We start from the raw sequence: 16,440 nt of genomic DNA, 5'->3' as shown, positions 1-16,440 counted from the left end.
TTTCACGTTTTTTTACGTTTTTCTCCTTTTCGCCTCTTTTCTGGGCGTATTATTCTTCTTTTTCTTCTTTTTTTTCGTCTAATGCATACCCCATCAGTGCAGCAATGCTTATTCAATACCGCCAGCAGATGGAGACACTGGGGGATAATTTTCTAAGGATTTATACTGATTTTTCCTGTCTGAATTTGTCGCACAGAAAGTTGCAGGCCAAATATGTGTGACATTTCTGCGACTTTAGCTTCTAGAGCATTTTTACAACATTATACATAGGTGCTGAATACATAAAAAGCGACTGTTCAGCGACAGACAAGTCGCATCGGCTGAAAGTAGGCCAGAATGTCAGTCCATGTTGGAGCAGGTTTAGATACAGTCTAAAGTATAGATCTCAAAGTCTGTGCACAGAATTTAGCAAGGGCCTCGCACCTTCTGATGCATCAGGTAGGTGCACAATAGCATAGCCTAACCCTCTGTACTTTGGTCTATATTGATGCGGGACATAGACAGCCAGCTGATGACCAATCCATTAGTGCAATGGATGGCTGGAAGCATTTGTCTTTGCCTTTGCAATACCACAGAAGCAATGCATGGTCAATGTACAGCAATGACACACCTGTGTGAACAGCCAGGAGACCCCCCCCCCCCCCATGTTATGTTACATAGTTACATAGTTAGTACGGTCGAAAAAAGACATATGTCCATCAAGTTCAACCAGGGAATTAAGGGGTAGGGGTGTGGCGCGATATTGGGGAAGGGATGAGATTTTATATTTCTTCATAAGCATTAATCTTATTTTGTCAATTAGGAACATTCAGCACCCACCCGCTATCAAGGCAGCTGCCTATCATGTCATGCCCTACCTGCACAGGTGTGCTGGCTACTCAAATGATCCAATTAAGGAGGCCATTTAGTCAGCAGCAGCAGAAGTCCTGTGCCTGGACGCTCCAACAGCGGCCAGACACAAGCAGAAGCAGAAGCAGCAGAAGCAGCAGCAGCACCACCTTTTGTTTTTTGGCTGCAGCAGCAGCAAGGCCCACAGGGCTGGCTAGCTGGCTAGCCAGCAAGCAGGTAGCAATGAAAGTAGGAATCTTTCTTTTTAACCCTGTAAGGGGGTGGTGCACTGTACCCGAAGATACTGCCATATCGGGTCAATGCATAGGGCGACGGAAGCAAGCTTCGAAATCGGCCCCCGTTCTCAAAAATCCATTTAATATATGGTCCCCAGATAGGGGACGTATCAGATATTAAACTGATAAGAACAGATACTACACTTGATCTTAGCCAAAAGGCCGAGAAGCGATAACCGTGAAAGGGGCGGGCCCAACAAGGTGCCCTTCATGGGCACTATCACTGCTTGCTGTCAGGGAGGCTGCCAGACAATTTTCCATGCACACTCTGGGCTGGGGGGCAGTCAACCACCAGTACACACAGCAGAACCTAAACCCATACCATTATTGCTAAGCAGCAAGACAGGGGCCCATTGCACTCCCACGGGGCCTTTTTAAATGCAATCCATAACCCGGATTTGCCAGGAACCCTTCTTACTCCTCCTACTTGCATGTGACACTGGGCTTAGGATCTGCATAGGAAACACACACACAAGCACACACCTACCTTTGTTGCCTGCAGATGCCTCCTTGGCTGTCCCCAAACGGTATCAAACCAACACCCACGGGAAGCTGTAAGCATAGAGGACATGCCTGCACCCCATTGGACTTACCTGTGTGGGTTAAACCCGGGTTATTTGACAACCTATGGCGGTGATGGTTCTGCTCAGTGCAGAGCAGTGCTGATGCTCCTCATAAAGCTGTCGCTGCTGTGAAGGTTCTAGGTGACATCACAAATCCCTATGGTTACATACACAACAAAGCTGGGTTGTTGTTGTTTACACTCTGCAAGGCCTGTGGAAGTGAGTGACATCATAGCACTGTAGTTCTGAGGGTTCTAGATGGATGCAACAATCTCCTGTTGCTTCTATGAAGGCCATAATAGACGACATCACCAAACAGCTCCATAGTCACATACACAGCAAAGGAGAGATGTTGTTTACACCTAGTGATGTCAGTGGTATTGAGTGACATCACAGCACAGTGCTAAGGCTCCTGGGCCTGGACACAGCAGCGGCTGCAATATCTCAACGGAGAATACGTTTATATATATGTGTGTGTGTGCGCGTATATATATATATATATATATATATATATATATATATATATATTTCTCCGCCGAAATCACTTTTAAACCCATTTCCACCTTTTTTCCCTTCTCTTCCTCTTACTTTTTTTTCACGTTTTTTTACGTTTTTCTCCTTTTCGCCTCTTTTCTGGGCGTATTATTCTTCTTTTTCTTCTTTTTTTTCGTCTAATGCATACCCCATCAGTGCAGCAATGCTTATTCAATACCGCCAGCAGATGGAGACACTGGGGGATAATTTTCTAAGGATTTATACTGATTTTTCCTGTCTGAATTTGTCGCACAGAAAGTTGCAGGCCAAATATGTGTGACATTTCTGCGACTTTAGCTTCTAGAGCATTTTTACAACATTATACATAGGTGCTGAATACATAAAAAGCGACTGTTCAGCGACAGACAAGTCGCATCGGCTGAAAGTAGGCCAGAATGTCAGTCCATGTTGGAGCAGGTTTAGATACAGTCTAAAGTATAGATCTCAAAGTCTGTGCACAGAATTTAGCAAGGGCCTCGCACCTTCTGATGCATCAGGTAGGTGCACAATAGCATAGCCTAACCCTCTGTACTTTGGTCTATATTGATGCGGGACATAGACAGCCAGCTGATGACCAATCCATTAGTGCAATGGATGGCTGGAAGCATTTGTCTTTGCCTTTGCAATACCACAGAAGCAATGCATGGTCAATGTACAGCAATGACACACCTGTGTGAACAGCCAGGAGACCCCCCCCACCCCCCCCCATGTTATGTTACATAGTTACATAGTTAGTACGGTCGAAAAAAGACATATGTCCATCAAGTTCAACCAGGGAATTAAGGGGTAGGGGTGTGGCGCGATATTGGGGAAGGGATGAGATTTTATATTTCTTCATAAGCATTAATCTTATTTTGTCAATTAGGAACATTCAGCACCCACCCGCTATCAAGGCAGCTGCCTATCATGTCATGCCCTACCTGCACAGGTGTGCTGGCTACTCAAATGATCCAATTAAGGAGGCCATTTAGTCAGCAGCAGCAGAAGTCCTGTGCCTGGACGCTCCAACAGCGGCCAGACACAAGCAGAAGCAGAAGCAGCAGAAGCAGCAGCAGCACCACCTTTTGTTTTTTGGCTGCAGCAGCAGCAAGGCCCACAGGGCTGGCTAGCTGGCTAGCCAGCAAGCAGGTAGCAATGAAAGTAGGAATCTTTCTTTTTAACCCTGTAAGGGGGTGGTGCACTGTACCCGAAGATACTGCCATATCGGGTCAATGCATAGGGCGACGGAAGCAAGCTTCGAAATCGGCCCCCGTTCTCAAAAATCCATTTAATATATGGTCCCCAGATAGGGGACGTATCAGATATTAAACTGATAAGAACAGATACTACACTTGATCTTAGCCAAAAGGCCGAGAAGCGATAACCGTGAAAGGGGCGGGCCCAACAAGGTGCCCTTCATGGGCACTATCACTGCTTGCTGTCAGGGAGGCTGCCAGACAATTTTCCATGCACACTCTGGGCTGGGGGGCAGTCAACCACCAGTACACACAGCAGAACCTAAACCCATACCATTATTGCTAAGCAGCAAGACAGGGGCCCATTGCACTCCCACGGGGCCTTTTTAAATGCAATCCATAACCCGGATTTGCCAGGAACCCTTCTTACTCCTCCTACTTGCATGTGACACTGGGCTTAGGATCTGCATAGGAAACACACACACAAGCACACACCTACCTTTGTTGCCTGCAGATGCCTCCTTGGCTGTCCCCAAACGGTATCAAACCAACACCCACGGGAAGCTGTAAGCATAGAGGACATGCCTGCACCCCATTGGACTTACCTGTGTGGGTTAAACCCGGGTTATTTGACAACCTATGGCGGTGATGGTTCTGCTCAGGCAGAGCAGTGCTGATGCTCCTCATAAAGCTGTCGCTGCTGTGAAGGTTCTAGGTGACATCACAAATCCCTATGGTTACATACACAACAAAGCTGGGTTGTTGTTGTTTACACTCTGCAAGGCCTGTGGAAGTGAGTGACATCATAGCACTGTAGTTCTGAGGGTTCTAGATGGATGCAACAATCTCCTGTTGCTTCTATGAAGGCCATAATAGACGACATCACCAAACAGCTCCATAGTCACATACACAGCAAAGGAGAGATGTTGTTTACACCTAGTGATGTCAGTGGTATTGAGTGACATCACAGCACAGTGCTAAGGCTCCTGGGCCTGGACACAGCAGCGGCTGCAATATCTCAACGGAGAATACGTTTATATATATGTGTGTGTGTGCGCGTATATATATATATATATATATATATATATATATATATATATATATTTCTCCGCCGAAATCACTTTTAAACCCATTTCCACCTTTTTTTCCCTTCTCTTCCTCTTACTTTTTTTTCACGTTTTTTTACGTTTTTCTCCTTTTCGCCTCTTTTCTGGGCGTATTATTCTTCTTTTTCTTCTTTTTTTTCGTCTAATGCATACCCCATCAGTGCAGCAATGCTTATTCAATACCGCCAGCAGATGGAGACACTGGGGGATAATTTTCTAAGGATTTATACTGATTTTTCCTGTCTGAATTTGTCGCACAGAAAGTTGCAGGCCAAATATGTGTGACATTTCTGCGACTTTAGCTTCTAGAGCATTTTTACAACATTATACATAGGTGCTGAATACATAAAAAGCGACTGTTCAGCGACAGACAAGTCGCATCGGCTGAAAGTAGGCCAGAATGTCAGTCCATGTTGGAGCAGGTTTAGATACAGTCTAAAGTATAGATCTCAAAGTCTGTGCACAGAATTTAGCAAGGGCCTCGCACCTTCTGATGCATCAGGTAGGTGCACAATAGCATAGCCTAACCCTCTGTACTTTGGTCTATATTGATGCGGGACATAGACAGCCAGCTGATGACCAATCCATTAGTGCAATGGATGGCTGGAAGCATTTGTCTTTGCCTTTGCAATACCACAGAAGCAATGCATGGTCAATGTACAGCAATGACACACCTGTGTGAACAGCCAGGAGACCCCCCCCCCCCCCCCCATGTTATGTTACATAGTTACATAGTTAGTACGGTCGAAAAAAGACATATGTCCATCAAGTTCAACCAGGGAATTAAGGGGTAGGGGTGTGGCGCGATATTGGGGAAGGGATGAGATTTTATATTTCTTCATAAGCATTAATCTTATTTTGTCAATTAGGAACATTCAGCACCCACCCGCTATCAAGGCAGCTGCCTATCATGTCATGCCCTACCTGCACAGGTGTGCTGGCTACTCAAATGATCCAATTAAGGAGGCCATTTAGTCAGCAGCAGCAGAAGTCCTGTGCCTGGACGCTCCAACAGCGGCCAGACACAAGCAGAAGCAGAAGCAGCAGAAGCAGCAGCAGCACCACCTTTTGTTTTTTGGCTGCAGCAGCAGCAAGGCCCACAGGGCTGGCTAGCTGGCTAGCCAGCAAGCAGGTAGCAATGAAAGTAGGAATCTTTCTTTTTAACCCTGTAAGGGGGTGGTGCACTGTACCCGAAGATACTGCCATATCGGGTCAATGCATAGGGCGACGGAAGCAAGCTTCGAAATCGGCCCCCGTTCTCAAAAATCCATTTAATATATGGTCCCCAGATAGGGGACGTATCAGATATTAAACTGATAAGAACAGATACTACACTTGATCTTAGCCAAAAGGCCGAGAAGCGATAACCGTGAAAGGGGCGGGCCCAACAAGGTGCCCTTCATGGGCACTATCACTGCTTGCTGTCAGGGAGGCTGCCAGACAATTTTCCATGCACACTCTGGGCTGGGGGGCAGTCAACCACAAGTACACACAGCAGAACCTAAACCCATACCATTATTGCTAAGCAGCAAGACAGGGGCCCATTGCACTCCCACGGGGCCTTTTTAAATGCAATCCATAACCCGGATTTGCCAGGAACCCTTCTTACTCCTCCTACTTGCATGTGACACTGGGCTTAGGATCTGCATAGGAAACACACACACAAGCACACACCTACCTTTGTTGCCTGCAGATGCCTCCTTGGCTGTCCCCAAACGGTATCAAACCAACACCCACGGGAAGCTGTAAGCATAGAGGACATGCCTGCACCCCATTGGACTTACCTGTGTGGGTTAAACCCGGGTTATTTGACAACCTATGGCGGTGATGGTTCTGCTCAGGCAGAGCAGTGCTGATGCTCCTCATAAAGCTGTCGCTGCTGTGAAGGTTCTAGGTGACATCACAAATCCCTATGGTTACATACACAACAAAGCTGGGTTGTTGTTGTTTACACTCTGCAAGGCCTGTGGAAGTGAGTGACATCATAGCACTGTAGTTCTGAGGGTTCTAGATGGATGCAACAATCTCCTGTTGCTTCTATGAAGGCCATAATAGACGACATCACCAAACAGCTCCATAGTCACATACACAGCAAAGGAGAGATGTTGTTTACACCTAGTGATGTCAGTGGTATTGAGTGACATCACAGCACAGTGCTAAGGCTCCTGGGCCTGGACACAGCAGCGGCTGCAATATCTCAACGGAGAATACGTTTATATATATGTGTGTGTGTGCGCGTATATATATATATATATATATATATATATATATATATATATATTTCTCCGCCGAAATCACTTTTAAACCCATTTCCACCTTTTTTTCCCTTCTCTTCCTCTTACTTTTTTTTCACGTTTTTTTACGTTTTTCTCCTTTTCGCCTCTTTTCTGGGCGTATTATTCTTCTTTTTCTTCTTTTTTTTCGTCTAATGCATACCCCATCAGTGCAGCAATGCTTATTCAATACCGCCAGCAGATGGAGACACTGGGGGATAATTTTCTAAGGATTTATACTGATTTTTCCTGTCTGAATTTGTCGCACAGAAAGTTGCAGGCCAAATATGTGTGACATTTCTGCGACTTTAGCTTCTAGAGCATTTTTACAACATTATACATAGGTGCTGAATACATAAAAAGCGACTGTTCAGCGACAGACAAGTTGCATCGGCTGAAAGTAGGCCAGAATGTCAGTCCATGTTGGAGCAGGTTTAGATACAGTCTAAAGTATAGATCTCAAAGTCTGTGCACAGAATTTAGCAAGGGCCTCGCACCTTCTGATGCATCAGGTAGGTGCACAATAGCATAGCCTAACCCTCTGTACTTTGGTCTATATTGATGCGGGACATAGACAGCCAGCTGATGACCAATCCATTAGTGCAATGGATGGCTGGAAGCATTTGTCTTTGCCTTTGCAATACCACAGAAGCAATGCATGGTCAATGTACAGCAATGACACACCTGTGTGAACAGCCAGGAGACCCCCCCCCCCCCCCCCCATGTTATGTTACATAGTTACATAGTTAGTACGGTCGAAAAAAGACATATGTCCATCAAGTTCAACCAGGGAATTAAGGGGTAGGGGTGTGGCGCGATATTGGGGAAGGGATGAGATTTTATATTTCTTCATAAGCATTAATCTTATTTTGTCAATTAGGAACATTCAGCACCCACCCGCTATCAAGGCAGCTGCCTATCATGTCATGCCCTACCTGCACAGGTGTGCTGGCTACTCAAATGATCCAATTAAGGAGGCCATTTAGTCAGCAGCAGCAGCAGAAGTCCTGTGCCTGGACGCTCCAACAGCGGCCAGACACAAGCAGAAGCAGAAGCAGCAGAAGCAGCAGCAGCACCACCTTTTGTTTTTTGGCTGCAGCAGCAGCAAGGCCCACAGGGCTGGCTAGCTGGCTAGCCAGCAAGCAGGTAGCAATGAAAGTAGGAATCTTTCTTTTTAACCCTGTAAGGGGGTGGTGCACTGTACCCGAAGATACTGCCATATCGGGTCAATGCATAGGGCGACGGAAGCAAGCTTCGAAATCGGCCCCCGTTCTCAAAAATCCATTTAATATATGGTCCCCAGATAGGGGACGTATCAGATATTAAACTGATAAGAACAGATACTACACTTGATCTTAGCCAAAAGGCCGAGAAGCGATAACCGTGAAAGGGGCGGGCCCAACAAGGTGCCCTTCATGGGCACTATCACTGCTTGCTGTCAGGGAGGCGCCAGACAATTTTCCATGCACACTCTGGGCTGGGGGGCAGTCAACCACCAGTACACACAGCAGAACCTAAACCCATACCATTATTGCTAAGCAGCAAGACAGGGGCCCATTGCACTCCCACGGGGCCTTTTTAAATGCAATCCATAACCCGGATTTGCCAGGAACCCTTCTTACTCCTCCTACTTGCATGTGACACTGGGCTTAGGATCTGCATAGGAAACACACACACAAGCACACACCTACCTTTGTTGCCTGCAGATGCCTCCTTGGCTGTCCCCAAACGGTATCAAACCAACACCCACGGGAAGCTGTAAGCATAGAGGACATGCCTGCACCCCATTGGACTTACCTGTGTGGGTTAAACCCGGGTTATTTGACAACCTATGGCGGTGATGGTTCTGCTCAGGCAGAGCAGTGCTGATGCTCCTCATAAAGCTGTCGCTGCTTTGAAGGTTCTAGGTGACATCACAAATCCCTATGGTTACATACACAACAAAGCTGGGTTGTTGTTGTTTACACTCTGCAAGGCCTGTGGAAGTGAGTGACATCATAGCACTGTAGTTCTGAGGGTTCTAGATGGATGCAACAATCTCCTGTTGCTTCTATGAAGGCCATAATAGACGACATCACCAAACAGCTCCATAGTCACATACACAGCAAAGGAGAGATGTTGTTTACACCTAGTGATGTCAGTGGTATTGAGTGACATCACAGCACAGTGCTAAGGCTCCTGGGCCTGGACACAGCAGCGGCTGCAATATCTCAACGGAGAATACGTTTATATATATGTGTGTGTGTGCGCGTATATATATATATATATATATATATATATATATATATATTTCTCCGCCGAAATCACTTTTAAACCCATTTCCACCTTTTTTTCCCTTCTCTTCCTCTTACTTTTTTTCAAGTTTTTTTACGTTTTTCTCCTTTTCGCCTCTTTTCTGGGCGTATTATTCTTCTTTTTCTTCTTTTTTTTTCGTCTAATGCATACCCCATCAGTGCAGCAATGCTTATTCAATACCGCCAGCAGATGGAGACACTGGGGGATAATTTTCTAAGGATTTATACTGATTTTTCCTGTCTGGAATTTGTCGCACAGAAAGTTGCAGGCCAAATATGTGTGACATTTCTGCGACTTTAGCTTCTAGAGCATTTTTACAACATTATACATAGGTGCTGAATACATAAAAAGCGACTGTTCAGCGACAGACAAGTCGCATCGGCTGAAAGTAGGCCAGAATGTCAGTCCATGTTGGAGCAGGTTTAGATACAGTCTAAAGTATAGATCTCAAAGTCTGTGCACAGAATTTAGCAAGGGCCTCGCACCTTCTGATGCATCAGGTAGGTGCACAATAGCATAGCCTAACCCTCTGTACTTTGGTCTATATTGATGCGGGACATAGACAGCCAGCTGATGACCAATCCATTAGTGCAATGGATGGCTGGAAGCATTTGTCTTTGCCTTTGCAATACCACAGAAGCAATGCATGGTCAATGTACAGCAATGACACACCTGTGTGAACAGCCAGGAGACCCCCCCCCCCCATGTTATGTTACATAGTTACATAGTTAGTACGGTCGAAAAAAGACATATGTCCATCAAGTTCAACCAGGGAATTAAGGGGTAGGGGTGTGGCGCGATATTGGGGAAGGGATGAGATTTTATATTTCTTCATAAGCATTAATCTTATTTTGTCAATTAGGAACATTCAGCACCCACCCGCTATCAAGGCAGCTGCCTATCATGTCATGCCCTACCTGCACAGGTGTGCTGGCTACTCAAATGATCCAATTAAGGAGGCCATTTAGTCAGCAGCAGCAGAAGTCCTGTGCCTGGACGCTCCAACAGCGGCCAGACACAAGCAGAAGCAGAAGCAGCAGCAGAAGCAGCAGCAGCACCTTTTGTTTTTTGGCTGCAGCAGCAGCAAGGCCCACAGGGCTGGCTAGCTGGCTAGCCAGCAAGCAGGTAGCAATGAAAGTAGGAATCTTTCTTTTTAACCCTGTAAGGGGGTGGTGCACTGTACCCGAAGATACTGCCATATCGGGTCAATGCATAGGGCGACGGAAGCAAGCTTCGAAATCGGCCCCCGTTCTCAAAAATCCATTTAATATATGGTCCCCAGATAGGGGACGTATCAGATATTAAACTGATAAGAACAGATACTACACTTGATCTTAGCCAAAAGGCCGAGAAGCGATAACCGTGAAAGGGGCGGGCCCAACAAGGTGCCCTTCATGGGCACTATCACTGCTTGCTGTCAGGGAGGCTGCCAGACAATTTTCCATGCACACTCTGGGCTGGGGGGCAGTCAACCACCAGTACACACAGCAGAACCTAAACCCATACCATTATTGCTAAGCAGCAAGACAGGGGCCCATTGCACTCCCACGGGGCCTTTTTAAATGCAATCCATAACCCGGATTTGCCAGGAACCCTTCTTACTCCTCCTACTTGCATGTGACACTGGGCTTAGGATCTGCATAGGAAACACACACACAAGCACACACCGACCTTTGTTGCCTGCAGATGCCTCCTTGGCTGTCCCCAAACGGTATCAAACCAACACCCACGGGAAGCTGTAAGCATAGAGGACATGCCTGCACCCCATTGGACTTACCTGTGTGGGTTAAACCCGGGTTATTTGACAACCTATGGCGGTGATGGTTCTGCTCAGGCAGAGCAGTGCTGATGCTCCTCATAAAGCTGTCGCTGCTGTGAAGGTTCTAGGTGACATCACAAATCCCTATGGTTACATACACAACAAAGCTGGGTTGTTGTTGTTTACACTCTGCAAGGCCTGTGGAAGTGAGTGACATCATAGCACTGTAGTTCTGAGGGTTCTAGATGGATGCAACAATCTCCTGTTGCTTCTATGAAGGCCATAATAGACGACATCACCAAACAGCTCCATAGTCACATACACAGCAAAGGAGAGATGTTGTTTACACCTAGTGATGTCAGTGGTATTGAGTGACATCACAGCACAGTGCTAAGGCTCCTGGGCCTGGACACAGCAGCGGCTGCAATATCTCAACGGAGAATACGTTTATATATATGTGTGTGTGTGCGCGTATATATATATATATATATATATATATATATATATATATATTTCTCCGCCGAAATCACTTTTAAACCCATTTCCACCTTTTTTTCCCTTCTCTTCCTCTTACTTTTTTTTCACGTTTTTTTAAGTTTTTCTCCTTTTCGCCTCTTTTCTGGGCGTATTATTCTTCTTTTTCTTCTTTTTTTTCGTCTAATGCATACCCCATCAGTGCAGCAATGCTTATTCAATACCGCCAGCAGATGGAGACACTGGGGGATAATTTTCTAAGGATTTATACTGATTTTTCCTGTCTGAATTTGTCGCACAGAAAGTTGCAGGCCAAATATGTGTGACATTTCTGCGACTTTAGCTTCTAGAGCATTTTTACAACATTATACATAGGTGCTGAATACATAAAAAGCGACTGTTCAGCGACAGACAAGTCGCATCGGCTGAAAGTAGGCCAGAATGTCAGTCCATGTTGGAGCAGGTTTAGATACAGTCTAAAGTATAGATCTCAAAGTCTGTGCACAGAATTTAGCAAGGGCCTCGCACCTTCTGATGCATCAGGTAGGTGCACAATAGCATAGCCTAACCCTCTGTACTTTGGTCTATATTGATGCGGGACATAGACAGCCAGCTGATGACCAATCCATTAGTGCAATGGATGGCTGGAAGCATTTGTCTTTGCCTTTGCAATACCACAGAAGCAATGCATGGTCAATGTACAGCAATGACACACCTGTGTGAACAGCCAGGAGACCCCCCCCCCCCCCCCCCCCATGTTATGTTACATAGTTACATAGTTAGTACGGTCGAAAAAAGACATATGTCCATCAAGTTCAACCAGGGAATTAAGGGGTAGGGGTGTGGCGCGATATTGGGGAAGGGATGAGATTTTATATTTCTTCATAAGCATTAATCTTATTTTGTCAATTAGGAACATTCAGCACCCACCCGCTATCAAGGCAGCTGCCTATCATGTCATGCCCTACCTGCACAGGTGTGCTGGCTACTCAAATGATCCAATTAAGGAGGCCATTTAGTCAGCAGCAGCAGAAGTCCTGTGCCTGGACGCTCCAACAGCGGCCAGACACAAGCAGAAGCAGAAGCAGCAGAAGCAGCAGCAGCACCACCTTTTGTTTTTTGGCTGCAGCAGCAGCAAGGCCCACAGGGCTGGCTAGCTGGCTAGCCAGCAAGCAGGTAGCAATGAAAGTAGGAATCTTTCTTTTTAACCCTGTAAGGGGGTGGTGCACTGTACCCGAAGATACTGCCATATCGGGTCAATGCATAGGGCGACGGAAGCAAGCTTCGAAATCGGCCCCCGTTCTCAAAAATCCATTTAATATATGGTCCCCAGATAGGGGACGTATCAGATATTAAACTGATAAGAACAGATACTACACTTGATCTTAGCCAAAAGGCCGAGAAGCGATAACCGTGAAAGGGGCGGGCCCAACAAGGTGCCCTTCATGGGCACTATCACTGCTTGCTGTCAGGGAGGCTGCCAGACAATTTTCCATGCACACTCTGGGCTGGGGGGCAGTCAACCACCAGTACACACAGCAGAACCTAAACCCATACCATTATTGCTAAGCAGCAAGACAGGGGCCCATTGCACTCCCACGGGGCCTTTTTAAATGCAATCCATAACCCGGATTTGCCAGGAACCCTTCTTACTCCTCCTACTTGCATGTGACACTGGGCTTAGGATCTGCATAGGAAACACACACACAAGCACACACCTACCTTTGTTGCCTGCAGATGCCTCCTTGGCTGTCCCCAAACGGTATCAAACCAACACCCACGGGAAGCTGTAAGCATAGAGGACATGCCTGCACCCCATTGGACTTACCTGTGTGGGTTAAACCCGGGTTATTTGACAACCTATGGCGGTGATGGTTCTGCTCAGGCAGAGCAGTGCTGATGCTCCTCATAAAGCTGTCGCTGCTGTGAAGGTTCTAGGTGACATCACAAATCCCTATGGTTACATACACAACAAAGCTGGGTTGTTGTTGTTTACACTCTGCAAGGCCTGTGGAAGTGAGTGACATCATAGCACTGTAGTTCTGAGGGTTCTAGATGGATGCAACAATCTCCTGTTGCTTCTATGAAGGCCATAATAGACGACATCACCAAACAGCTCCATAGTCACATACACAGCAAAGGAGAGATGTTGTTTACACCTAGTGATGTCAGTGGTATTGAGTGACATCACAGCACAGTGCTAAGGCTCCTGGGCCTGGACACAGCAGCGGCTGCAATATCTCAACGGAGAATACGTTTATATATATGTGTGTGTGTGCGCGTATATATATATATATATATATATATATATATATATATATATATATTTCTCCGCCGAAATCACTTTTAAACCCATTTCCACCTTTTTTTCCCTTCTCTTCCTCTTACTTTTTTTTCACGTTTTTTTACGTTTTTCTCCTTTTCGCCTCTTTTCTGGGCGTATTATTCTTCTTTTTCTTCTTTTTTTTCGTCTAATGCATACCCCATCAGTGCAGCAATGCTTATTCAATACCGCCAGCAGATGGAGACACTGGGGGATAATTTTCTAAGGATTTATACTGATTTTTCCTGTCTGAATTTGTCGCACAGAAAGTTGCAGGCCAAATATGTGTGACATTTCTGCGACTTTAGCTTCTAGAGCATTTTTACAACATTATACATAGGTGCTGAATACATAAAAAGCGACTGTTCAGCGACAGACAAGTCGCATCGGCTGAAAGTAGGCCAGAATGTCAGTCCATGTTGGAGCAGGTTTAGATACAGTCTAAAGTATAGATCTCAAAGTCTGTGCACAGAATTTAGCAAGGGCCTCGCACCTTCTGATGCATCAGGTAGGTGCACAATAGCATAGCCTAACCCTCTGTACTTTGGTCTATATTGATGCGGGACATAGACAGCCAGCTGATGACCAATCCATTAGTGCAATGGATGGCTGGAAGCATTTGTCTTTGCCTTTGCAATACCACAGAAGCAATGCATGGTCAATGTACAGCAATGACACACCTGTGTGAACAGCCAGGAGACCCCCCCCCCCCCCCCCCATGTTATGTTACATAGTTACATAGTTAGTACGGTCGAAAAAAGACATATGTCCATCAAGTTCAACCAGGGAATTAAGGGGTAGGGGTGTGGCGCGATATTGGGGAAGGGATGAGATTTTATATTTCTTCATAAGCATTAATCTTATTTTGTCAATTAGGAACATTCAGCACCCACCCGCTATCAAGGCAGCTGCCTATCATGTCATGCCCTACCTGCACAGGTGTGCTGGCTACTCAAATGATCCAATTAAGGAGGCCATTTAGTCAGCAGCAGCAGAAGTCCTGTGCCTGGACGCTCCAACAGCGGCCAGACACAAGCAGAAGCAGAAGCAGCAGCAGAAGCAGCAGCAGCACCTTTTGTTTTTTGGCTGCAGCAGCAGCAAGGCCCACAGGGCTGGCTAGCTGGCTAGCCAGCAAGCAGGTAGCAATGAAAGTAGGAATCTTTCTTTTTAACCCTGTAAGGGGGTGGTGCACTGTACCCGAAGATACTGCCATATCGGGTCAATGCATAGGGCGACGGAAGCAAGCTTCGAAATCGGCCCCCGTTCTCAAAAATCCATTTAATATATGGTCCCCAGATAGTGGACGTATCAGATATTAAACTGATAAGAACAGATTTTTTTTTTTTTTTTTATCTAAAGCCGAGGAACGTGCTTTCGATTCACCCAAAGTGCAAGAAAAATTGCAAACGTGTTACACTAAAAAAACGTGCACAAAGGATGCGGTCTATCGCAAGCCCTTCTCCGATAGGAGAGAGGCCCCCCAACAAACCTTACCCTTCGCCTCCGGACCAAAAGGTACCTGCGAGGTTCCAGGTTCGATGTCCCTTTTCGCCGAAGCTACTAGGGGACCACAAATGCTCCCGGCATCCCCCTTGGCGTTAGCCAAGGTATCTGCCCGCAGAGCCGATTACGGTAGGTACCCTGCCAAAGCAGGAGTACCCGGGGTGTTTGCAGGGAGGTGCGGAACCTAATGGCCACACACACCTCCCCTAGACCGCCAGGAGGGACACCCAGAAGGGCTACCGCATCCTGACCAATCCTGTGAACACACAACACGCAAAAAGTGACACAGTGAGACAAAAAAGAAATAAATAAGTGAATGTGTGCAGATATACTGCCCGGACATCCGGCCGGATCTATAAAAATTTCTCTGATCCTAGCCAGAAGGCCGGGAATCAAGAGGTGAGTGCTACAAGGTGAAGAGATTATGGTGCCCGTGCTTCAACTCAGTGAGTCTATTCTCCCAGTGAGTTTCGGCACCTCGGGGTCACCACTCCCCGAGGCACAAAAGTACCTCGGCTCTAGACCCTCTCAGCCTCATGGCGAGACCCGGAGGGAACAGGTCACATCGGGGCAGCCGTCGAGCTGATTCCTCAGAACCAGCCCCGGAAAGCCCTGGTACACCTGCATCCTCCATGCAGCACCCATCCCCACCAGCATGAAAACTGATAAGAACAGATACTACACTTGATCTTAGCCAAAAGGCCGAGAAGCGATAACCGTGAAAGGGGCGGGCCCAACAAGGTGCCCTTCATGGGCACTATCACTGCTTGCTGTCAGGGAGGCTGCCAGACAATTTTCCATGCACACTCTGGGCTGGGGGGCAGTCAACCACCAGTACACACAGCAGAACCTAAACCCATACCATTATTGCTAAGCAGCAAGACAGGGGCCCATTGCACTCCCACGGGGCCTTTTTAAATGCAATCCATAACCCGGATTTGCCAGGAACCCTTCTTACTCCTCCTACTTGCATGTGACACTGGGCTTAGGATCTGCATAGGAAACACACACACAAGCACACACCTACCTTTGTTGCCTGCAGATGCCTCCTTGGCTGTCCCCAAACGGTATCAAACCAACACCCACGGGAAGCTGTAAGCATAGAGGACATGCCTGCACCCCATTGGACTTACCTGTGTGGGTTAAACCCGGGTTATTTGACAACCTATGGCGGTGATGGTTCTGCTCAGGCAGAGCAGTGCTGATGCTCCTCATAAAGCTGTCGCTGCTGTGAAGGTTCTAGGTGACATCACAAATCCCTATGGTTACATACACAACAAAGCTGGGTTGTTGTTGTTTACACTCTGCAAG

At 46.6% G+C, this 16,440-nt stretch overlaps 7 non-coding genes and 1 pseudogene across 7 annotated transcripts; all 8 read right to left on the bottom strand.

The window, feature by feature from the left end:
• Positions 1-1,107: 1,107 nt before the first annotated feature.
• On the bottom strand, positions 1,108-1,298 carry LOC130301853 (U2 spliceosomal RNA). The gene has a single exon (XR_008852201.1). It is a non-coding gene; the product is annotated as a U2 spliceosomal RNA (small nuclear RNA).
• Positions 1,299-3,391: 2,093 nt separating this feature from the next.
• On the bottom strand, positions 3,392-3,582 carry LOC130301851 (U2 spliceosomal RNA). The gene has a single exon (XR_008852199.1). It is a non-coding gene; the product is annotated as a U2 spliceosomal RNA (small nuclear RNA).
• Positions 3,583-5,676: 2,094 nt separating this feature from the next.
• LOC130301850 (U2 spliceosomal RNA) lies at positions 5,677-5,867 on the bottom strand. Its single transcript, XR_008852198.1, has one exon. It is a non-coding gene; the product is annotated as a U2 spliceosomal RNA (small nuclear RNA).
• Positions 5,868-7,963: 2,096 nt separating this feature from the next.
• Positions 7,964-8,154, bottom strand: LOC130301849 (U2 spliceosomal RNA). Its single transcript, XR_008852197.1, has one exon. It is a non-coding gene; the product is annotated as a U2 spliceosomal RNA (small nuclear RNA).
• Positions 8,155-10,237: 2,083 nt separating this feature from the next.
• LOC130301848 (U2 spliceosomal RNA) lies at positions 10,238-10,428 on the bottom strand. Its single transcript, XR_008852196.1, has one exon. It is a non-coding gene; the product is annotated as a U2 spliceosomal RNA (small nuclear RNA).
• Positions 10,429-12,521: 2,093 nt separating this feature from the next.
• Positions 12,522-12,712, bottom strand: LOC130301847 (U2 spliceosomal RNA). Its single transcript, XR_008852195.1, has one exon. It is a non-coding gene; the product is annotated as a U2 spliceosomal RNA (small nuclear RNA).
• A 2,095-nt stretch (positions 12,713-14,807) lies between these two features.
• LOC130301866 (U2 spliceosomal RNA) lies at positions 14,808-14,990 on the bottom strand. The gene has a single exon (XR_008852212.1). It is a non-coding gene; the product is annotated as a U2 spliceosomal RNA (small nuclear RNA).
• Positions 14,991-15,683: 693 nt separating this feature from the next.
• Positions 15,684-15,843, bottom strand: LOC130301867 (U2 spliceosomal RNA; annotated as a pseudogene).
• Between the last annotated feature and the right edge of the window lie 597 nt (positions 15,844-16,440).

Source organism: Hyla sarda, unplaced genomic scaffold, assembly GCF_029499605.1.
Source record: "Hyla sarda isolate aHylSar1 unplaced genomic scaffold, aHylSar1.hap1 scaffold_1137, whole genome shotgun sequence".
In the NCBI taxonomy this organism is placed as follows: domain Eukaryota; kingdom Metazoa; phylum Chordata; class Amphibia; order Anura; family Hylidae; genus Hyla; species Hyla sarda.
Note: the sequence above shows the minus strand (reverse complement) of the source record. Positions and strands in the feature narration are given on the sequence as shown.